The sequence below is a fragment of the Lepidochelys olivacea genome (genome assembly GCF_965140295.1).
Source record: "Lepidochelys olivacea isolate rLepOli2 genome assembly, chromosome: 8".
Taxonomy (NCBI): domain Eukaryota; kingdom Metazoa; phylum Chordata; order Testudines; family Cheloniidae; genus Lepidochelys; species Lepidochelys olivacea.
This window is the reverse complement of record NC_140418.1, coordinates 67,819,226-67,839,934: the sequence shown is the minus strand read 5'-3', so window position 1 is coordinate 67,839,934 and position 20,709 is coordinate 67,819,226.

The following is a 20,709-nucleotide window of genomic DNA, read 5'->3' as shown; positions in this document are numbered from 1 at the left end:
CATATTCTCAACTTTCTATATATATATTTTTTTAAAGAATTTGCCCTATGATATCAAAAGTCTCCTCTTTCACCAATGTGTACAATTGAATTGACTACTAATATAAACAGAAAGAAGGAGCTAAATAGACCTTTACTACTTTCCTTTAATGAATATCTCCTAATTGAACAAATGCTGGAGGCTCAGATTTACTCCTGTGTTGAGATCCATTTGCACAGTCAGTGGGTGGAGTGATGGAGCAGTCATTGCTCCCCTCATTCTTCGTTCTACACAATTCCAGCCCTGCCATAGGTTAGAACACACTACTGGGGACCAGAAGCAAGGGTGGCATAGGAGCCAGCTATTCCAGCTTCGTGCCAGCTGACAGCTACCCTTGCCAGGGAATTTCCAGCCAGCTAGATACATTTACTAGTCACCCATCAATAGATTGCAAGAGAAAATCTGGCCTTGAATGTTTTGAGAATATTCACCTTAATAAGACAAAAATCTTATGGTTCTAAATTACTAGAGAGATTTCTAGAATTTAGGCTTGGACCTACACACTGTAAAGTTTGTACTGGGGAGTGTGACGGGTTATTCGACTCACCACTAGGATGGTGCCTCCTCCTGGTCACTCTGGGGAATAGCTCATGAGGTCAGTGCCCCTTCCTGTGGTTGCACATCATCTCTCCCTCTGCACCACAGCCCCTTTCTCGCTCCGTGGGCTGCTGCTGCTTCTTCGTGACTCAGGCCTCTGGCTAGGTCACTATTGTGGTTTCCCCTTCCAAGGCTGTGTGTGTGTGTGTGTGTGTGTGTGTGGTGGGGGGGGGGTGTCTCTTCGCCAAAACAGGCTTAGGCAGTCTTCTTATGCATTGCACCACCAGTGCCATTTGCCCCATGCTGGGTTGGGGAACTTAGACCCTCCTTTACTCCAGGTTCCAGCCCAGGCATCCTACAACATGCAGCCAAGATCTGCTCAATCCCCAACCTTGCTGCTTACTCCCTGAGCTGCTTTCTACTCCAGTACTCCCCCACCCTCTTTGGGGCTTGCCAGCCTCTGTACTCCCTCATTCCCGGGAGCAACCAGGGGCTACTTGTTTCTATAGGCCCCAAACACACCTCCCTTCTCCCACAGAGTGACTGCAAGCTCCCTCCCTGCAGCCCTGCAGTTGCCATATCCTGTCTTTATAAATGCCAGCCCAACTCATCCCTCCTCAGCTGGGCTCCCTCACTCAGTCCAGGAATTACTTAGCCACCTGATTCTTCTTAGCTCTGGCCCACTGGGTTAATTACCTCCATTTTTAGTTTTCATTAACCCTTTCAGGGCAAGTGGGGGGTGAACACCCCATCGCTGGGACAAAGATTGCTATTCAATCTGGATCCAGTCTAACTCCATTATTATTTATTTTACCACAGCACATTCTCTACAAATGGGTCAAACAAAACACCATGTGTAAACCTGCATTGAAACCACCTTTAGCTCTGAGTAACTCAAAAGAGAATTTTGAGACTCAGGCTCATTTCTAAAAAATGTAGCTTCTTTCAAATGTCCCATTTCTTATTTCCTGCAGACAACTGAAGAGCTATATATATATCTTCCATAAGTCTTTATCTCATTCTTCCACAGTCAAGGAGAACACTACACACATTGCATTACTGCAGTTGTGAGGGTCTTATCAAATTTATTTTGGATTAGTTTCCAAATGATATAAAGTTACTTGATAGGTTACCTGGACTTCAAGAAATCCAGTGACAGTAGATAAGTGACTCTAGATACCATAAAGGGATATCAGTAGTACTAAACCGCTACAAAATTATATTGAATAATTGGAGATAGTTAACCAAATCAAATATCATACTCCAAAGTATAGAAAAAGAAATTGGTGTAGATTTATATGTGTATCTGTGAAAAATACAAGACTAACAGCCCTGGAGAATGAAGTGCTCTATTATTCCACAAGATACACTTGTGTAACAGTAGTGCAAGCTGCTTTGTGGTATCCTTTTACTGTCTCCTTTCCTTGGCTTGTCTGATGAGATATATCTCAAGGATGCTAGGTAGGTGCCAACAACGATGACTGTTTTGGAAGTAAGAACACGTCTGATGTCAAGCTGTTAACTAAGACCTGCAGAGACCACCAACTCACTGTATTTCACATAGATCACCAAAGTATTACCAGGTTGTAGTAAAAGCACTACTAACAAGGCAGCAAGCTACACGTGAAAAACTCCTCATCTAACTAACTGCCATTTTCTTCTACCACCCAGTCACCTGTCATGCACTTCTCTTATTCCAAAGGTAATCTTTTTATATTCAACAAGAAACATTCAACAAGTATCCTGTGTCTAGCAAATATTTCCTGCTGTACTGCAGTTCCACAACCAGGCATTAATTGTGAGAAAAATAGACAGAACTTAATAATATTCAAAGATATTGGCATTGTACCTCCATCTTGCAGTTACAGGAAACTGTACTACAATAAACTAGTCAAAGATGTTTTTCATATTCTGTCTAATGTAGGTACACGTTTTCTTTCCAAGTTTGTAGAAAAAACAAGACAGAATAGATTTCCAAGGCCATAGGGCAAAATCATGGCTCCATTGAGATCAATGGCAAAAAACTCATTAACTCATAGGGAACCAGGATTTCTCCTCAGTTTCAAGAGGCTGCATAATTGTATGGGAGGGTTGACCTCTGCAGCACTCCCTTGTGGCCCACCTTGGCAGTATTCATGCTGCTCAGTTCCCCTCATCCCAGGGGAACTGTCCTAGGCAATAGTCGCCCATTTCACTACCCAGCAACGTGCTGATAACAAACTTAGCTCTTGTCTACACACTGTGGCAATGCTCTCTATGGGTGGGGGGGGCGTGGGGGGGCAGACGGCGTGATTTCTAAAGCAAACTTACGTGTTGCACATTAATTGGTCTGTGTAGGACCTGCTGGTGTGCACTAATGGTTCCCTACTGTGCTTTATTGGAGTGTTTCATTAAGGTGCACTAGGGAATCTTCTGTATAGACCCTGCTGGTGCACATTGACCAATTAGTTAGTGTGCTTCAGAAAACACACCTCTGTAGTGTGCATTACTCCACTGTTTAGACAAGTCCTTGGAAAACACTTCCAAGTGCAACAAACAAAAGGGCATTCTCCCTCTCCTGGGCTCAGCTTTCAGTTATTTCCTGCGCTCTTACAGGCAATGACTCTCAGGGCTTTCCTCCTTTGGGAGTCTTTCCCCCCAAGTTGGTTCTCAACAGGCTTTATCCTTATTCGGAGGCTACCTCCAGGCCACCCACCTGGAGTCTGGCTCTCTCCAGGGCCTGCCACAGGAGCCTCCATCTCTCTTTTCACTCTTTCCCTTTGGGACTAGTTACAGGGGCTGATAAACTGGCATCTGATCTGCAACCTTCCTCTATCCTCTTCCCAGCCATCTGCCTGGGAATTACCCTTCTCCAGGACCAACCAGTGGAGCTAACCATCCTTCCACAGTTCCCTTTCCCAGATGAGCTTTCTCAGTCCTGGGTAGGTATCCCATTACCCTCCAAATGGGGTCTAATAATTAGAATCTCCATCTAATCCCTAGCCACTCAGGACCAATGGGGGTGGAAGGGTAAGTAACTGATCTGTCACAGGCCATGCTGTGCCCAATTCTTCTTAAAGGTCCAGCCAACCTCTGACAACTTTTTAAACAGATGAGCGTGGTTATGAGTGGACACGGTCTTTAGGTTTTTGCCTGAGGAAGTCCACTGGCCAAAATCATGCATGTCTCCAGAGCAGGAACCAGGAGCTGTTGCAATAGTGGTGTATTCCCGGAACTGATGGCTTATACAGCACAATCAGGTGTTTTATCAACAGATCTACTGCATACTGCTGGCATCATTAGCAGAATATTCAAAATCCATATGTTCAAGGTATCCACTGTGACGTTCCCCTCTGGTGTTGTGTGGACCGGTGATCTGCTAGGTCACTCCAATCCTTGACTCTGGGAGCCAGCCTTGCCCTGCTCTGCTGTGAGAACCCCCACTCCTGGGCTGTTCACACACAGCCTCTGGCATGTAAGCTGCTCCCAGCCACTTGCAAGCAAATGACACTAGCCAATATCTCTGGTCCCATACACAACCCTAGGAACCTCCGTCTTGAAGTGTCTAGTTATGCTTGCCTGGACACTGCAAGCTTATATGAGTTTGTCAATTTAACAACAAAATTGATATGTACCACCCTTTTTATCCCAAGGAGAGCCTTTGACACACTTCAAACAAAACACACTGCTTCAGGTAGAATAAACAAATACATTTATTAACTATAAAGATTTTAAGTGAGTGAGTATAAGTCAAAGCATAACAAGTGAGATTTGGTCAAATGAAATAAAAGCAAAATGCATTCTAAGCTGATCTTAACACTTTCAATGCCCGTACAAACTTAGATGTGTCTCACTACAGGGTGGCTGGTTGCCCTTCAGCCAGGCTCTCCCCTTTGATCAGTGCTTCAGTCGTTTGGTGGTGATGTCTGAAGATGGAGGTGGAAGAGAGAAAGAGCATGGCAAATATCTCTCCCTTTTATCCCATCCTGTCTTCCCTCTTGGCTTTGCTCCCCCGCCCCCCTTCAGAGTCAGGTGAGCATTACCTCATTGCAGTTCCAAACTGACCAAAGGAAGCGGGGGCGGGGGGAGAGGTTGCATTGGATACCACATAATCATTTTACAAGGATGAACATGGGGGTGCTGGGTGTTCCCCCGAGGTACAGAGCATCAAACCCACATTTTTGCAGGTAATAGGCCAGTGTTTATAATTAAAGTAGAAGGAAAAATCTTTAAAAAAATAAAGAGCATCTAATATGGTAGAATAGCTTTCATATAAGAGACTTAGATAAAAACTTTTTTAGACTGAACAATACTTCTGTTTAGCTACTTTTGAAGCTTGAATTGAAGGCTTGATTTAACCAAAGCCATAATAAAACTCTAGCTACTGTGTTCCAGACAGGCAAACAATCTGTACCTGTATCTGAAAATGGGATTAAAACAACAGTTTTATAATCCATAATCAAATCTCCCCATTATTCAATCAGGTTGTCAAGTATTCACATAAAACAAAAACAAAAAGATCAGTGTAATGATGGCCATTAAAGGCAATACAATTATGGGAGCTTTATTGATAGAATATACAATTTCAAAGGGATGAAGTATCTTTCCATTTGTGTGTGCTTCCATTTGGGGCATTATTTTTGAAGATAAATATTGATTCAAAAGCAAAATAAAAGATTAAACTGAATGGTGCTAAAAAGTTTCTGTTAGTGTCAGTTCCTTGCATGGTATAAATTCATTGAAGTCAGTGGAGCTCTAGTGGTCCATACCAGTTAAGGATCTAGTCCAAAATCCTTAGAAGTACAACTTTCACATTCTTTTGTTTGAACAGTAAATCTATAGCTTTTTATATTGTCTAACATATTCCCTTACCAGCATCAACTCTTTTATCACTGTAAGCTGGAAAAGCCTTATTTAACCTCCACTGAAGAGTAAATGGCAACAAATCCTCAAACCCTAATCCCATCAGCATCAGTTGCATCTTGATGTTAGAATTAGGTCTCTAAAACACAGCAAAATAATAATAAACCACTATGTCTTATTTAATAAATCTGTGTTTAAAGTCAGAGGCAACACACTTCTCTCTCATGCCTACAATATTAGTGTTCAAATAATGGGTTAAACATACACATTTGTTAATGGGTTAAGCTTGCAGAGTAATACTTTTCTTGATGATAGAAGATAGAAGCAGAAATGCCTCCTTTGGATTTTGTTTAAGAGGTTTGTCTTGGAGATTACATGACTGAATCAATCAATACACAGAATAATTTATATCAGTAATATTTAGTAGAATATTGCAGTTGTTTATGCTTTTTCTGCGTGTTAAAATGGATATTATAACACTTTTCATGTAAAAACTGAATAGTTACTAAATATAAACTGAAACTTTCATATCAGGAGTCTGATATAAGGAAAACATTTATGAAATGCATTGAGAAGACAACTTGTCGCCTCAAAAACAATAGATTAAAGTAAACCACTTCACTGGCCTGATTCTGAACAGGTGACAATTGGCACTGCTCTTCTGAGTTCAATGGAGTTATACCATTTTATACCAACCAAAAATCTGGCCCCAAATCTTTTAGGCATTAGTTCTAGTCTATTAAGGCTTTGAACCTCCATATCTGTAAATTTGAAATGGAAAGATTCTTCTACACTAGTCCTATAGAAGGAAAAATATAAAATGTTTTTGATAAGACTAACTGCACTTTATTCAGACATCAATTTGATATAATTTTAATCTATGTATTTTAGGGTTTTACTTTGCCACCTGTCACCTATATATCTGAACACTTTCCACATTAAATTAAAGCAATAGCAAAGTGGCTAGTGGACTACATGGAGTCTCCAGTACTTCTCCATTTGTGGGATCAAGACTCTGCTCAGGACAGGGATTGTGTTTGTCTGTGTGTTTGTTTGTAGTAGGGGGTTGGGAATAAAAGGGCAGATATCTGTGTGGTGAGTTACTTTACTGAACCTTTTCAAAAAAGTGTGGTTCACAAACTGTTGTGCCAATGTTTTGGGACTGCATGCAGACACAGAGTTGTTATTAAAAAGAGAGTCTATCTGTGGAATGCAAAGTTGTGCAAGTGTGAAGGAAAAACTAAAAAAAAAAATACAAGGCAATTGTGTGTGTAAGTTTGGCAGGAATTACTGTCTCCAATTTATCAGTTCACTTGGAAAGACAGTTAGCACATTTGAACTGCTTTGTCTACTGGAATTGGAATACTGGAGAAGGAGGCAGGCAACTGGAGATAGTAATGCCCAGAGCTTTAAAAAAAGCCCACCAGTGGAAGTTGGTAACTAAATACCTTTGGAGATCTGGATCTAGATCTGAATCTGTACTGCACCTTCTGCAGGCACAACACAGAAGATGCAGGTGAGAAGAAGGGGACAAAGGTGATTTTACACCACCTTTATGCTTTCTGGATTCTCTCCTACTTTGGGACTCAAAATGATTCCTGACTGCGCTAAGTAATGGCAGTCCATGTCAAGCTGCTTATGTGCTGCAGCCCAGTCCAGAGTTTTGATAGTGCCATGAACTACTGGTCCACCCCTGACCAAGACTTCCAGTTATGGCTGCCTAATGCTGTCCCTGCACCAGAGTAATACTTCCCTGGACAGCTGTGGTCATTACATGTTCAGAGTGATGTACAGGATCTGCAGCTGGGAAGAGAATCTATCGCACAAGTTGGAAGTCTGAGAATAGAATGAAGGAAAAAGATTGGATTAAAAGGCAGGAGGAAAAATACAAAGGAAAATCATAGCAAAAGCAGGGGAAGTAGAGTGGATTAAATTGTAAGTCTTGTGAGACCCACAAACTGAGTGATGTAATATTTTTTATAGAAGTAATTTCAGTTGGTGAAAGACAAGCTCAACAGAGCACTTCTCCACTTCTGAAGAAGAGTTCTGTGGAGCTTGAAAACATGCCTCTTTTTCATAGAAGATGGGCCAGTAACAGATATTACCTCATCACCTTGTCTCTCTCATATCCTGGGACCAACACAGCTACAACAACCCTGTAAATAATGTCATTTTTCTATTTGTGAACAGACTGGCTTTCATTAATCTTATTTGCTATTCATAATTTGGCAAACAGTTCACATGAACTTCAAATCATAGGTTGTTCACAAACGTGGCATGCTGATTATTTGCTGTTCATGGTGTGTGATTTGTACCCTGAGTCATATGGTATTGGTTTAACTCCCTGACGGGATCACTGAAATGTTTTAAAGAGGAGAATAAGAAATATAAATTAAAAAAAAACCATCCTTGCTATCAAATGATTACCTTGTTCACATGTGAGAATCCAATTGTATATATATATATAAAAGGTCATTCCCCAAATATTTGTACAAACAAAAACCCACTTGTATGACTACTTAAGCACAAGGAGTAACAAAGGGCATGCATAACTAAATCAAACAGCTGTTCAGAATTCACATACATTGTTTACAAACACAGGTTTCCAGTTTTCAACAAGCAGAAGGAGAACCTCATTCTAGCCTCTTCCATCTCCTTGGTTTCCTTCTGTTTAAAAATCATAAAACCAAAAGGTTGCTGCTATAGTTATAGTACCGGTGATAGGTTGGATCACAGAAACCCCCTGGGAGCTGCCACCTGATGTGCCAAGACTCTTTCTGCTCCTGCTTTCCTGCCCTGGCAGCTTAGGACTTCAGTGTCCTGCCTGGTTTGAGCCAGACCCGCTAGCCTGCTGCTAACCCAGACCCAGGTCTGAACCATGTCCCCTAATAGCTTTAGGCTTAACTGAAAGCATCTTACAGGGGTATTCCTGTCTTTGACACTTAGATGCCCAACTCCCAATGGGGTCCAAACCCTGAATAAATCTGTTTTACCCTGTATAAAGCTTATACAGGGTAAACTCATAAATTGTTCACCCTCTATAACACTGATAGAGAGAGATGCACAGCTGTCCCCCCGCCCAAGTATTAATACATACACTGGGTTAATTAATAAGTAAAAAGTGATTTTATTAAATACAGAAAGTAGGATTTAAGTGGTTCCAAGTAGTAACAGATAGAACAAAGTGAATTACCAAGCAAAATAAAATAAAACCCGCAAGTCTATGTCTAATCAAACTAAATACAAAGGAAAGGGAAGAAATACAGATAAAAACCTCACCAGTCCTAGTAAACTCTCTTTTACAGACTAGCCTCCTTCTAGTCTGGGTCCAGCAAGGACACACACCCTGTGTAGTTACTGTCCTGTGTTCCAGTTTCTTTCAGATATCCTTGGGGGTGGAGAGGCTCTCTCTTTAGCCATCTGAAAACCAAATGGAGGGGTCTCCCATGGGCTTAAATAGACTTTCTCTTGTGGGTGGAGACCCCCTCCTCTCTCCTATGCAAAGTCCAGCTCCAAGATGGAGTTCTAGAGTCACCTGGGCAAGTCACATGTCCATGCATGACTCACAGTTTTTACAGGCAGAGGCCATTGCCCACATGGTATCTTGAATGTCTCCAGGAAGACTTCTTATGTGGACTGGAGCATTCCAAGATGCATTGTTCCTTAAGAGCTTTTTGATTGGGCACTTAACTTTGTGAATTCCTTTCTCCAGGAACTGACCAAATGCTCTACCTAAGGTTATTTAGAAATCAAGCCAGTACATGGCCAGTATTCATAACTTCGAATACAAAAATGATACTTGCATACAAATAGGATTAATAGATTCAGTAAAACATAACCTTTACATAGATATGTTACATGGCATATGTAGCATAGAACATATTCCAGTTATGTCATATATATTCATAAGCATATTTCCATAAAGCCTTATGGGGGGCACCGTCACAGTACCCATAGGAGCAACTAAAGTTGAAAGATGGACAAATATGTACTAAGTGCATCTGCAGATATTTTACAGGTTTGAGGCAAGTGTCCCTTGTGCGAAGCTCTATCAGCATAGAAGGAACTTAAAGCTGCCATGATAGAGTAATTGAGGATTCTCCCACCATGGGAGAATCTAAAGGGAACAAAAAGTTGGATTTAGGCCGCCACATCCCAATTGCTCTTCCTCTCCCTCCCCACAGGTGTGCCAAAGGAGTTCTATTTCTAAGATATGACGGTGCCGACACAAGCTAAAGCAGACTTGGGACTGCTTTATCTTGTACTTGGGGCAAACATGGCCTCCAGCTGCCACTGGGACCGTGGGAGCAATAAGGTGGTGAGCAATCACTTTTGCACTTCGACCCTTGGATCCTGTGCACAACACAAGTTGGACAGACCTGAGGATCAGGGCCTTTTTTATCTTCTCCTTTTCTCTCACTAATGCTGACAGGGATAGTAGCAAGTCTGCCTATTTTCTAAATAATATTCACATTCCAGCATTCCACTTTTAGCAATATCTGTGCTGCGTCTTTCACTACTTCTATACAGTTGTGGTGCAAAAAGCACATCGATCACCCACTAAGGTCCTTCATAACTTCTGCCTACTTAGGAGACCTATCATCAATCAGAATTCATGAGTCAGAATGAGGGGCTCCGTGCCTGCTGATTTATACTAGTCTTTTTAGTGCCACAGACTAGGTAAGCCTGGATATAGAAAGCCAAGAGATAATGCTAAAATGAGCCATAGTCCAGTGAAGAATGGAAAGACACTGAGGCAAGTATTAAGTAACTTGAGTGATGCCAAGTCACTGATGTCTCCAGGAGGGCTGTTGTTTATTTCATAAAAACCTTTTTTTTCATTTTAGGCACGAGTTGTACAGACGCCCTAGGCAGAAGAAAAGGAATGACTTTGGACACCAAACATTTCTGAGGTTTTGAGTTTAAAAAAGATTGGAAGTTATTTGATTTTTTTCCAATTGTTCATACAAAGCCACATAATTGTCAACATTAGGGATGCAAAACTAGTTTGCATTTATTACAAACGAAAATGAAACCAAATCCAAAATTCAAATCAAATACAATATTCTGAGTTTCAAAAAAAGCAGGGTTTTTTTTCCTTTTGATTATCTTTAGCATTTTTGTGCGTCTCTGCACTTCCAGGTTTTGACTAGGAATGAAGTAGAAACAAGGAAATACTATAATAAAACTAATAAACTATTTGCAACTCATCTCAAACTAGACTCAGCTATGAAATGCTCAGTACTACCTTACATCATGAGATTTTAAACTTCTAATTCCAGACTGTAGCAACTTGACCATGTTAAGATAAAAAGCCTCTTGAGACTTTACAGGTTCTCTTATCATGAATCATAAAATGCATATAAAGTTACTTAGGGTCAAATATTAAAAAGTGATTTGCAAATGTTTTAATGAACAGTTTAGTGTACTATTACTTATTATTCACAAGAATTTGGACAACTTCTGGGTATTTGTAAAAGTGATAATGAATTCCAGAAGTTTCATGACACATAGTATAAATTAATATTTGTTAAGACAATTCCAGAAGTGTATTGTTTACTATTCATCATTTGCTATTTTCTATCCAGGCAGGAACCAAAGGCACTGGTATAGGACAGTCACAGAGTGCTAGGTTTGAAACCCTGAGTCAGCACTCTGTTCACAGCAGCTCCAATCACACATAGCAGATTGGAGCAGACGAGGCAGACCTGTGCCTAATTTGTGGGTGGGGCAGAACAGAAAGGCTAATTAAGCCATTAGTCAGAGCCCACAAATAGGCACAGGAAGTGAAAAGGGGGAAAGTAGGGAGTGTGAGTGCTTGTAAAGATGCTAGGTATGTTGTGAAGGTGGTGGGACACAATCATAAGTAAACTGCACAGGATGATGAACCAGCACAAGGATCTCTGCGTGGTTTGTAAACCAAGACTGAAACAGGACCGAGGAGGCCCTGTTATAAGGACATAAATGGCTAATCATGCATTAAGATTAGTAAAAGTGAACAGTTTCCAGACAACACATTGAATACATTTTCAGCCAAAGTATTCAGCAAACATTTTAGTGAGTTAAAAAAATGGGGGTGTGCGTGAACTCACAAAAAAAAAATTGAAATTTGTTTTGATAGAAGTCTTCCAAACAGCTATAACATCAAATACTTCCATAGAAATGAAGATTGGTTCATAAATAAAACTGGCCAGGAAATGGTTTTTTTCCTGAGAAAGAAATTCAATGGGAAAAATAATTTGTCAATGTCTCCTTAAAAATTTGAGGATTTTTATTGAAAACCACAAATGTTTATCACTCCGAAGTTTTCAGTTTCAGTGAAAACTCAAGAATATTTTCCTGCAAAAAAGTTCTGTTTTGATGAAATAGACAGTTTTCATAAAACACCACACTTTTTGAACAAAATTTGACTGGATCTATTCATGAAACCATGTGGCCAAAAAAGGGATAAATCTTCAGTGAATACTATAGACAAATAATTTGAGTAGTCCTGCTAGAATTGGAAATTATATATAATCTATATCACCTGAATTTCAATCAGAAATACAAGTGGGCAGAGAAGGGTAATATGGGGAAAATGGATAGAGGACAGATATTACCATTTGCAAAAACTGGTACTTCTGGATAACCAGTTCACTAAAAGTCTGATCCAAGCCCACTATAGTTAATAGAAAGATTCCCTTTGATTTAAATGGGTTTTGGATCAGAGCCTAAGATACCTGAAATCAAATGGTTTCTTGCCACTTTTTACTATTTGTACCTTAAAGAACGGAATGGGTCCAGAATTCGTTCTAAGTAAAATAAACCTGAGTTTTGCTATGGACTCCAGTAGGAGCAGGATCAACCCAAGTTGTGGAATTCTGGCAAGAATTTAAGTAGGATTTGTTTTTCAGGAATTCATAAAAGTAAGTTTTAATAATCTTTTCATAATTAGAAATGGTACAGTCTCTGCAGATGCAGTATCTTCTATGGACATAAATAAGCAGGCTCAGACTGGCCTTCAGGGAAATAGCAGGAGGGCAGTGCATGTGGGCTATGGGTGCTGCGCCCACCAAAGGAACACAATATGAAGTGATGACAGAGGTGCCTTTTATTTGAAGGAGGAAAGATCTTCCCCATTTGCCAGAGTTCTATAGGTTACAGTGGTGAAACAAAGCATGAATCACCATTGAGTATGCTGCATTGCATCTTAGAAACTGAGAATCCAAACTAATTTCTCAGAAAATAAAGCTAATAAAGATCCATTATTATTTTATGATGAATATACACTATGTTGCTGAACTGTTACAGAACCCTTGCTTTTTTCTATAAGAGAAAACTCTATAAGCATCATTTAAAGTAAACTGTAAACAGTTGTCCTCTCTGAAATTCACCCCAGCTCATTCCTACAAATGTTGCACCATTCCTGCATGCAGAATTCCCAGTCATGTACCAAGAGATTGCAGCTTATACAATAAAGCTCCGAAGTGCAGATCAGAGCTGAACTGCAAAAAAAAAAAAAAAAAAAAGAAAAAGAAATTACCAATCGTGTGTGCATTTGAACAATCCAGTACCTTCAAAACTCTGGGAGCTCAAGACCAAACGAATTTTAGAATATGAACTTCAAATGAACTTCAATTGTTTTTGTTTTAAAGGAGGAAAAGTTTTCTTCCATAAGCAGACCTTCAGTTAAAGTACACTGAAGTCACAATTCACTTTGAAAAATCAGAGTTGGCAGTTGGTACATTGTTAAATGCCTCTGACCATTGGTGTGCTTCTTAAATTGCTTGACTGCCACAACTGAAACTTGTTCTTCGAGCATCTAATTTTAGTAGCCTCCAGTCAATCACCTGTGTTACCACCATTAAATGTCAGTTTATCTTCCAGTAGAAAGAGCACCAGTCCAGCAGACAGACAAACAGAAAAGGCAGGAGTTCTTAAAACAGTAATATGGTATGATTTACTTTACTGGCAAAGAATCTCATCACCTAAAATATGCCAAGTACTAGACAATGGCATTCCTAGGATAAATGTTATACCACAATTTTGTCTGGAACCAGACTAGCACACTGTTATAGATACTAAGGTGGTAGATTAAATTGCACAGTATTATACTATGCTATTTGGAAAATTGTATACTGAAGTGATGAAGAACTGTGGCTCTAGTCTGATAAGTGACAATAAACAAAATAGTACCCTTGTATATAACAGATCTGCTCCCTGGGGCTTATCCAAAGCCCATTGATAAAATCCATGAGAATTTTTCCACTGATTTCAGGAGGCTTTAGATGAGATCCTCTTATGTATTTTGAGTAACATTTACTTATCTTAGTGTCAAAAGTAAGTATTTGCTGCACATTACTACTACTAGCCTGGGAGAGCCAACTCAGCAAAGCATGATCTGTATTCTATTCCTTCTTTCGTATCATCAATAGAATTGTTTATGCTATGTTTCAGCTAATTACACCTGTGAATCCTGATTTAAAGCAACGGAATGATAGGAGCAACTGAGGACATAATTTGAAGTCAGTGGGGTTGCACAGATGAACTGGGGATATAAATTGTCCTGCAAAATTGTTTATTACTAGAGATTGTATGGAAAATAAATAATCCAGATCAAGTCTCTGATCCTTAACTGAGTCCACAGATCTGGAAGTTAGAAACAAATGTCTTTTTAATTGTAAATTGAATATATTAGATATGGAAATCAGTACAGGATATTAAACATATAACCTCACAACGATATTGTTGTACAGTCATTTTTCACAGTTGAACCACACCTTTTACTGTTGCATATTCAACTTTAACTCTGGCATTTCTGAACTTTTGGGAGTCTAAATGTTGTATGAACCCAGGGCAAAAGTTTCAAGTTTAGATGCCTAATGCGAGGCACTAAATCTATATTTAAATATTGTAACAAAAGTGGCCTGATTTTCACAGTTGCTGAATCCCACAACTTCCAGTGTAATTAAACAGGAACTGCTCAACAGATGCTCAAGACCTATGAAAAATCTAAACAAAAACTTTGGACTGGTTTCTGAATAGATATTTAGATGCCTGAATTTAGGCTCCAAATTTGAAGATTTTGACCATAGTTTTTTGCAGTTAATAAAAATACATTTGTCAACTGAGAATTCTATAGACTTCAAGTACAATTGGGATAGTGAGAAGTATTGCATAAAGTGTACCTAACCCATTTACAACAGAACATTTGGACCTCTAACATTTTAAGAAATTGAACAAACTTTTGGACCCAGAGACTGTATTGTTAAAAACAAGTTCTATTCAACCTAGAGTTGGGACCTAGGCTAACATATGGTTTACAAACTAGCTTTAAATATGGTTTAGTCCTGTCAATACTGGCCAGCTAAGCCATATTTAACCAAGTTAATTTGTTTTAGACTACTGCAGAAAACAGGGCTCTCAGTTCAGTATAGCAGGAGTCTAGTAGAGCAGCTTCCAAACAGCTGAATAGCCACTTGGCTGAGAATTGGGAAAAGGAATAAAGGAAGAGACCAGTGGAGAAGGGAAAATATAGGGCCAGATCCTCAGAAGGTGTAAGTTGGCATAGCTTTGTTGAAGTCAATGGGCTAAGCTGAGATACACCAGCAAAGGATCTTGCCCATATTTTGGCATGCCACCATTCATTACCAAACCACTACAGTGGGCTGTGACAGAAGGTAATGGACAATAGGGGGAAAATAAAAATAACTTAGAATCAATTTTACAGAACCTTCGTTTGGCCTTGTTCTTCTTGTGAGTCTTTTCTTTTTAAAATCAGTTCACCCTTCTTGGCAAGAACCATCAAGTGACAAGGAAACATTGCTAGTGAAGTGGCTGACAAGGCTTTGGCTATGTCTCTGATCACAGTATTTACAAATCCATAATGAAATTTCTTCCATCTGTTCTACTATTTCCAGCAATACACTCAATTTAAAAAAAAAATGCTTGCACCTTTGGAACAAACAGATCTTCCAGCACATTGTTCATAAATATACGCACATTATGAATTAGAACACAGTAGAAAGCATTTTCAAATGATGCTACTGCGGAGGGGAGGGGATGAGGAGGGGAAGGAGAGCAGGGAAGAGGGAAAAGACTATTCCCGTTTAGATGGAAGAGGATTAATAACATGCTCAAAGAGAAAATTTTACACAAATCCCTATTCATTAACTACATGAGGGGATGCTTGCAGCCACAAGGAGACCCATTAAAGCAAAGGGTTTCTGCACAGATGCTGGAGTCAGTTGCTTGGAGTAGGTTGCTTGCAAGATTGGGGGCTAAAATATGAGAAGTCTCTACAAAACAGCACAGACAATTTATTTAGGACACATTTCAACTCCATCTATCATATCCCATGCAACACAGCAAAGTTATTTAGTGTTAACAAAAGTGTTTTGTTCCGCTTTATTTATTTATTTACATGAGACACCCTCCGTTTGAAATATGATCGGTTTCAAAAGCGGAGTTAAATGTAGTTTCACATTCTGCACTGGTGTTTGGGTCCCTCTGACAATTGTTGTGCCGTAGCACTCAAAAGTTTTGTACTTTTAAAAAAAATGTGTCAGTCTCCCTGTGATGGGGTGCCCTACAGTCCTCCCTGCTGTATGGTGCCTCCTCCTGGCTGTCCTGGGGATTAGCTCTGCCAGGCCAAAATCCCTTGATGCAGATGCACTCTGTCACTTTCTCTCTCTGCTGCCCCCCTCTTGTTCCTAGAGCTGCAGCTTCCTCCTCGTGACCTTGCTGGAAATGGATCTTAAGAACCAAATGCTAAATTCTGCTCCCTTCCTGGGCCATGGACAGCCATCCATGTACATCACAGATCATTTGGCGTAAAACTTTATCTAGAGAGAGATGGAGAAACAGGTCAAATTGGCTATTCCTTCCCATTCCCCAGGCAGGTGGTGAATTGTGATTACTGTTCCTGATTTGCTAAGAATTGTGTACATCCTATAATTTGTGTCGCCCTCTCCCACTCCCCATTACAGCCTATTTGCATGCCTTGTCTACCTGTTACAGCTTGTCTTTTAAACTGTAAGCTCATTGGGCCAGGGACTATCATTTGATATATATCTATGCAGTGCCTAGCACAAAGAGTCGTGGCCTGATGTGGGACCAAATGTGGGACCAAAACGTGACAAAACCCAAAAAGAAAGAAAGAGGGGGAAAACTGTTCATACAGTAAACTTAAAATGCCATGGGATCCATCCCTTTAGTATAAATGACCCTTTCTATAGCCTCAGTTTCCTGGTTCTTTATTTCCGATGTAAACAGTGAGAGAACACCAAATTTCCAGGGAATACACCAATAACTTTGGGAGTAAAATGAGTGACAACCCTCATTTAAATTTTCTGCACCAGACCCCAAGCTGAGTACACTGTCCCTACTCAAACCCCTTTTACTCAAAAGTTCCACAGTGGACCAGGATTTGTCCTTATATAAAAACAGTTACCTATTAAAACTTAAAACAAACTAATGAACCAATCCTAAAATGATAAATCAACTCTTCTTCCATATTTGCTTGTGATTTATACAAAGGAGTCACAGGCAAGAGGACTTTTGACTATCAACCACTGTTTTACTTGCCGCCTCCTGTAATACTGATAGCTTTGTTATACATTACTGCCAAAGGCCACATGAAAGCCTAACACTTTAAAGGGCTAAATACCTTCGCAAATACAGCAGACATTGGAATTAAATAATGTGGCACTTATGCGTTTATAAGAAGTAGTGAGTCAGAGAAGCAGCACCCAAGTATGATTAAAAAAGAATACATCTGACAGCCTGCTCCTCAGTGACTAGTTGAGGTTGAGTCACCATCCCCACCCAGGCACAGAATCATTTCTACTTGATGTTTGCCATTCCATAATGAAAACATGTAAAGCAACATACTCAGGATGCGAGCATTGTAAGCAGTGGGTGGGATAGTTAGTTAACTTTCTGCTTAAAGCCATTTACTGAGCCTTTACTTTCCTGCCACAAAAGGTAAGGTACACAATCATGATCCATGCTGCCTCCATTTAAAAGACAGCCCTATTATTATAAAAGTAAATGCCACCCACTTACGAACATTGGAGACTAATTAACTCTGCAATTGCTGCACAGAGAAGAGGGTACAAAACTGCACTCTATTCCAGCAGCTATCCCAGAAGATTAAGAGGATTAGGATTGTCTTCCCAGACCAAGAAGTAGTTTCTTTTGTCTTTTTTTTTTTTTTAAATTTCAGCTTCTTTTGCTGATAACTGTTATTTAAGTGGGGCTTTTGTCTGAAAGTGTAAATGGTCTCTGTAGTGCCTCTATTGATTAATGCATTTGCTGATTAATCTTTCTTGAGAGGACATTTTCTCCATCCTCCACTTGAATTTTTGTAGATTTTTACTTTTTAAAATGGTTTGTACTTAGAAATTCTTGTAAGTGGGGTCAGCTAGCTCACTCATGACAGCATCTTCAGGTTGCATTGGGCTCTGATTTTAATAGGTATACTTCAAACTGAAAACTACATATATTCATTAGTCACACTGTACCCAGTAGAATTTTTCATATCCTGCTTCTTCTTTAGAGCTAAATTAAGACCAGGCTATAAAACAGGTTTCATCATTTTAATCTGTACTGCACTCACTCCACAGAAGATGTCCCTTTAAATAGCTATCAGTTCACACTGTGCAAAACAGACTTCCAAATAGGTATTAAATTAATAAGGTAGCCATTCAACCTATGTATAAATGAGACAAGAATTAAATATGGCCAAACCTCACAAGGTTCATCTACGCAGCCAACAGTTTGTGGATGTAATCCTGGCTCTACTGAAATCAATTATAGTTTTGCCATTGATTTTAATAGAGCCAGGATATCACCCTGGATGTTTAAAGCAGCTTGAGTCAAAGCCTATAGGAAAGATTGGATTTTAACGTGAGTTGTTAACCTGAGTTAAAAAACAAGCTGCCATGACTCCTATTTTAACCCAAGTTAGCTAATTTGAGTTAAGAATATACTTTTTTTCTATAGTGTATACATACCCAGAAGTGAGAACACACTTTCTCACACACCCACAGATATACACACACACACACACACACACACTTTTTTGGAATCTCAGCTCTAGTTTGGTTAGTCCATGCTTAATAGGAAAGGCTTTTGAGCAGTAGGGATAGATTATACAAAAGGAAATGTTAGATATACATGTAACTCAGTCATCGAGGGACTTATCCAGATATCAGTGAGAAAGTCACCCCAACCCTTTAATTAATTTATTTATTTATTACTATCTTAAAGGGCAGGGTTGGGAAACAATAAAAAAAAGAGTATTTTCTTTGTTCTGCCCCAGACTTTTATGCTGCTCCATCAGTTTCCAGGATCCACAGGGAACTGCAAACAGCCTCCAGGCAATGCAACTGGTGTAACAGGGTTCACCAGGGTTCACCAGGTAGAGCAGTGCTGCTGGAATGCTCCCACTTTCATTGTCCAGGGGAGGGCAGACATAAGGAGCGTGGCTGGAGCATGTCACACAGGCTATACTTTTTGTTGACATTACAGCCCCCTGAGGGCCATTGCCAGACTAAATTTCAGGAGGGCCCAGTTCCCCATTACTTCCAGCTACATTCTGCTTGGTGCAGGGAGGACATAGGCGGGTGAAGGTTAACCCATTAGTGGAAGAGCTACTTCCCCGTTTTGTGCCAGAGGAGATGGAATCGGAATGTGTCCAGTGAATAAGTTGGAAGTTTCAAAGATCTGCAAGAGGAAGAAGTGCAAATGCAACATGACAAGTGAAGCTACTGATTGACCATCAGGTTTCCTCAACCCCATAAAAGGAGAGTGTAGTATACAAACAAGGGAGAAATTTAGTCTTTGCTGAGCTACTAAGGACTTGACTACACTTACCAGGGGATCGACTTGTGGTGATCGATGCATCGGTGGTCAATTTAGTGGGTCTAGTGAAGACTCACTAAATCTACCACAGATCCCTTTCCTATCAACTACTGTACTCCAGCTGAACGAGAAGTGCAAGGGGAGTCGATGGGAGAGCGTCTCCCCTCAACATAGCATAGTGTGGACTCCGCAGTAAGTAGATCTATGTTATTCACGTAGCTGAAGTTGCATAACTTAGATGGATCTCCCCTCATAGTGTAGAAAAGGCCTAAGTCTGGTTGTTTCCGCTATGTTTACACTTAACTCAGCAATTAGCAGAGAAGGTATAACCCCATAAAGTAAAGGGATTGTGACTTATTTTTAGACAGTAAGCTATTTGGGTTAGTGATTCTCATTCATTATGTTTGTGAAGCACAATGGGTATTCCACCCACTTCAAGCCGCTGTGCACTATCGAATTTATAAATAAATAAAAACTAGAGAGAGCCGAACTTTATTCTAATATGTTTAGTTATTTAGAAATCACTTTTGTTCATATTATATCTCCTATAAACTACAGGTCTTGTTTCAGCTCATTGTGTGTAACTTTTATTAATACATATTTTATTAGTAATTAGAGATCAGTTTTGTTTAATTAATTCCCAACCCCCTCAATAAACTGTGGTTTCACTTTCTTTTCACTGAATACATGTAAACTCTATTAATGTGAATGGGAGTTTCACATGTACATCAAGGCAAGACAAAACCACTTTATGTTCAACATTTTAATTAAGCATTTGAATTGTTTTGATGTATGCTATAATGTGCTAATTAAATTGATACATAACATCTTAAAAGGAGGGTATGAGGGGAAGTTATTAGTTCTTACTAGACAATAAAATGAAGACACTAAAAAAACCCAAACCCATATGCCTACAAGATCACAAAACAGTCCAGAGGCCCCAGTGAGATTTCATAGTTATAAAATCAGGGCAATGAGGAAAGGGCAGTTTTGACTTATCTGCACAGAGCTTTTCAAATTTCAGCAGTGCAACACTTCTTGTAGATGCTCTGACCTATTAGCCATCTCCCTCCCTCCATCTTACAAATAAGACTCTGCATGTGTGTGTGTGTATAGTTTCCAACCTCCGCAAGGTAACTGAGGTTGTAATATTTTGTGGCAGACACCCTTCCATTTTTCTTGTTAAATATTGTATTCCGGTGGCTCTTATATACCAGAACCCTTAGCAACAGACTGCGTGTTGGGTATTGCGGCAACCAAGGATAGAACATAATGGCAGTGTGTGAAATTGAATGACAGTCGGATGGCAGTTGAGAAGGGAAGAGGCTGTTGTTTGAGTGGGAGTTTTGTGTTTGATTTTGAGTGAGTGAACAAGGTTTTGGTTTTGTTTGTTTTTTTTTAAAGCATGAACTGGTTGTGATAAGCATATGAGAGGTTTGTGTATTT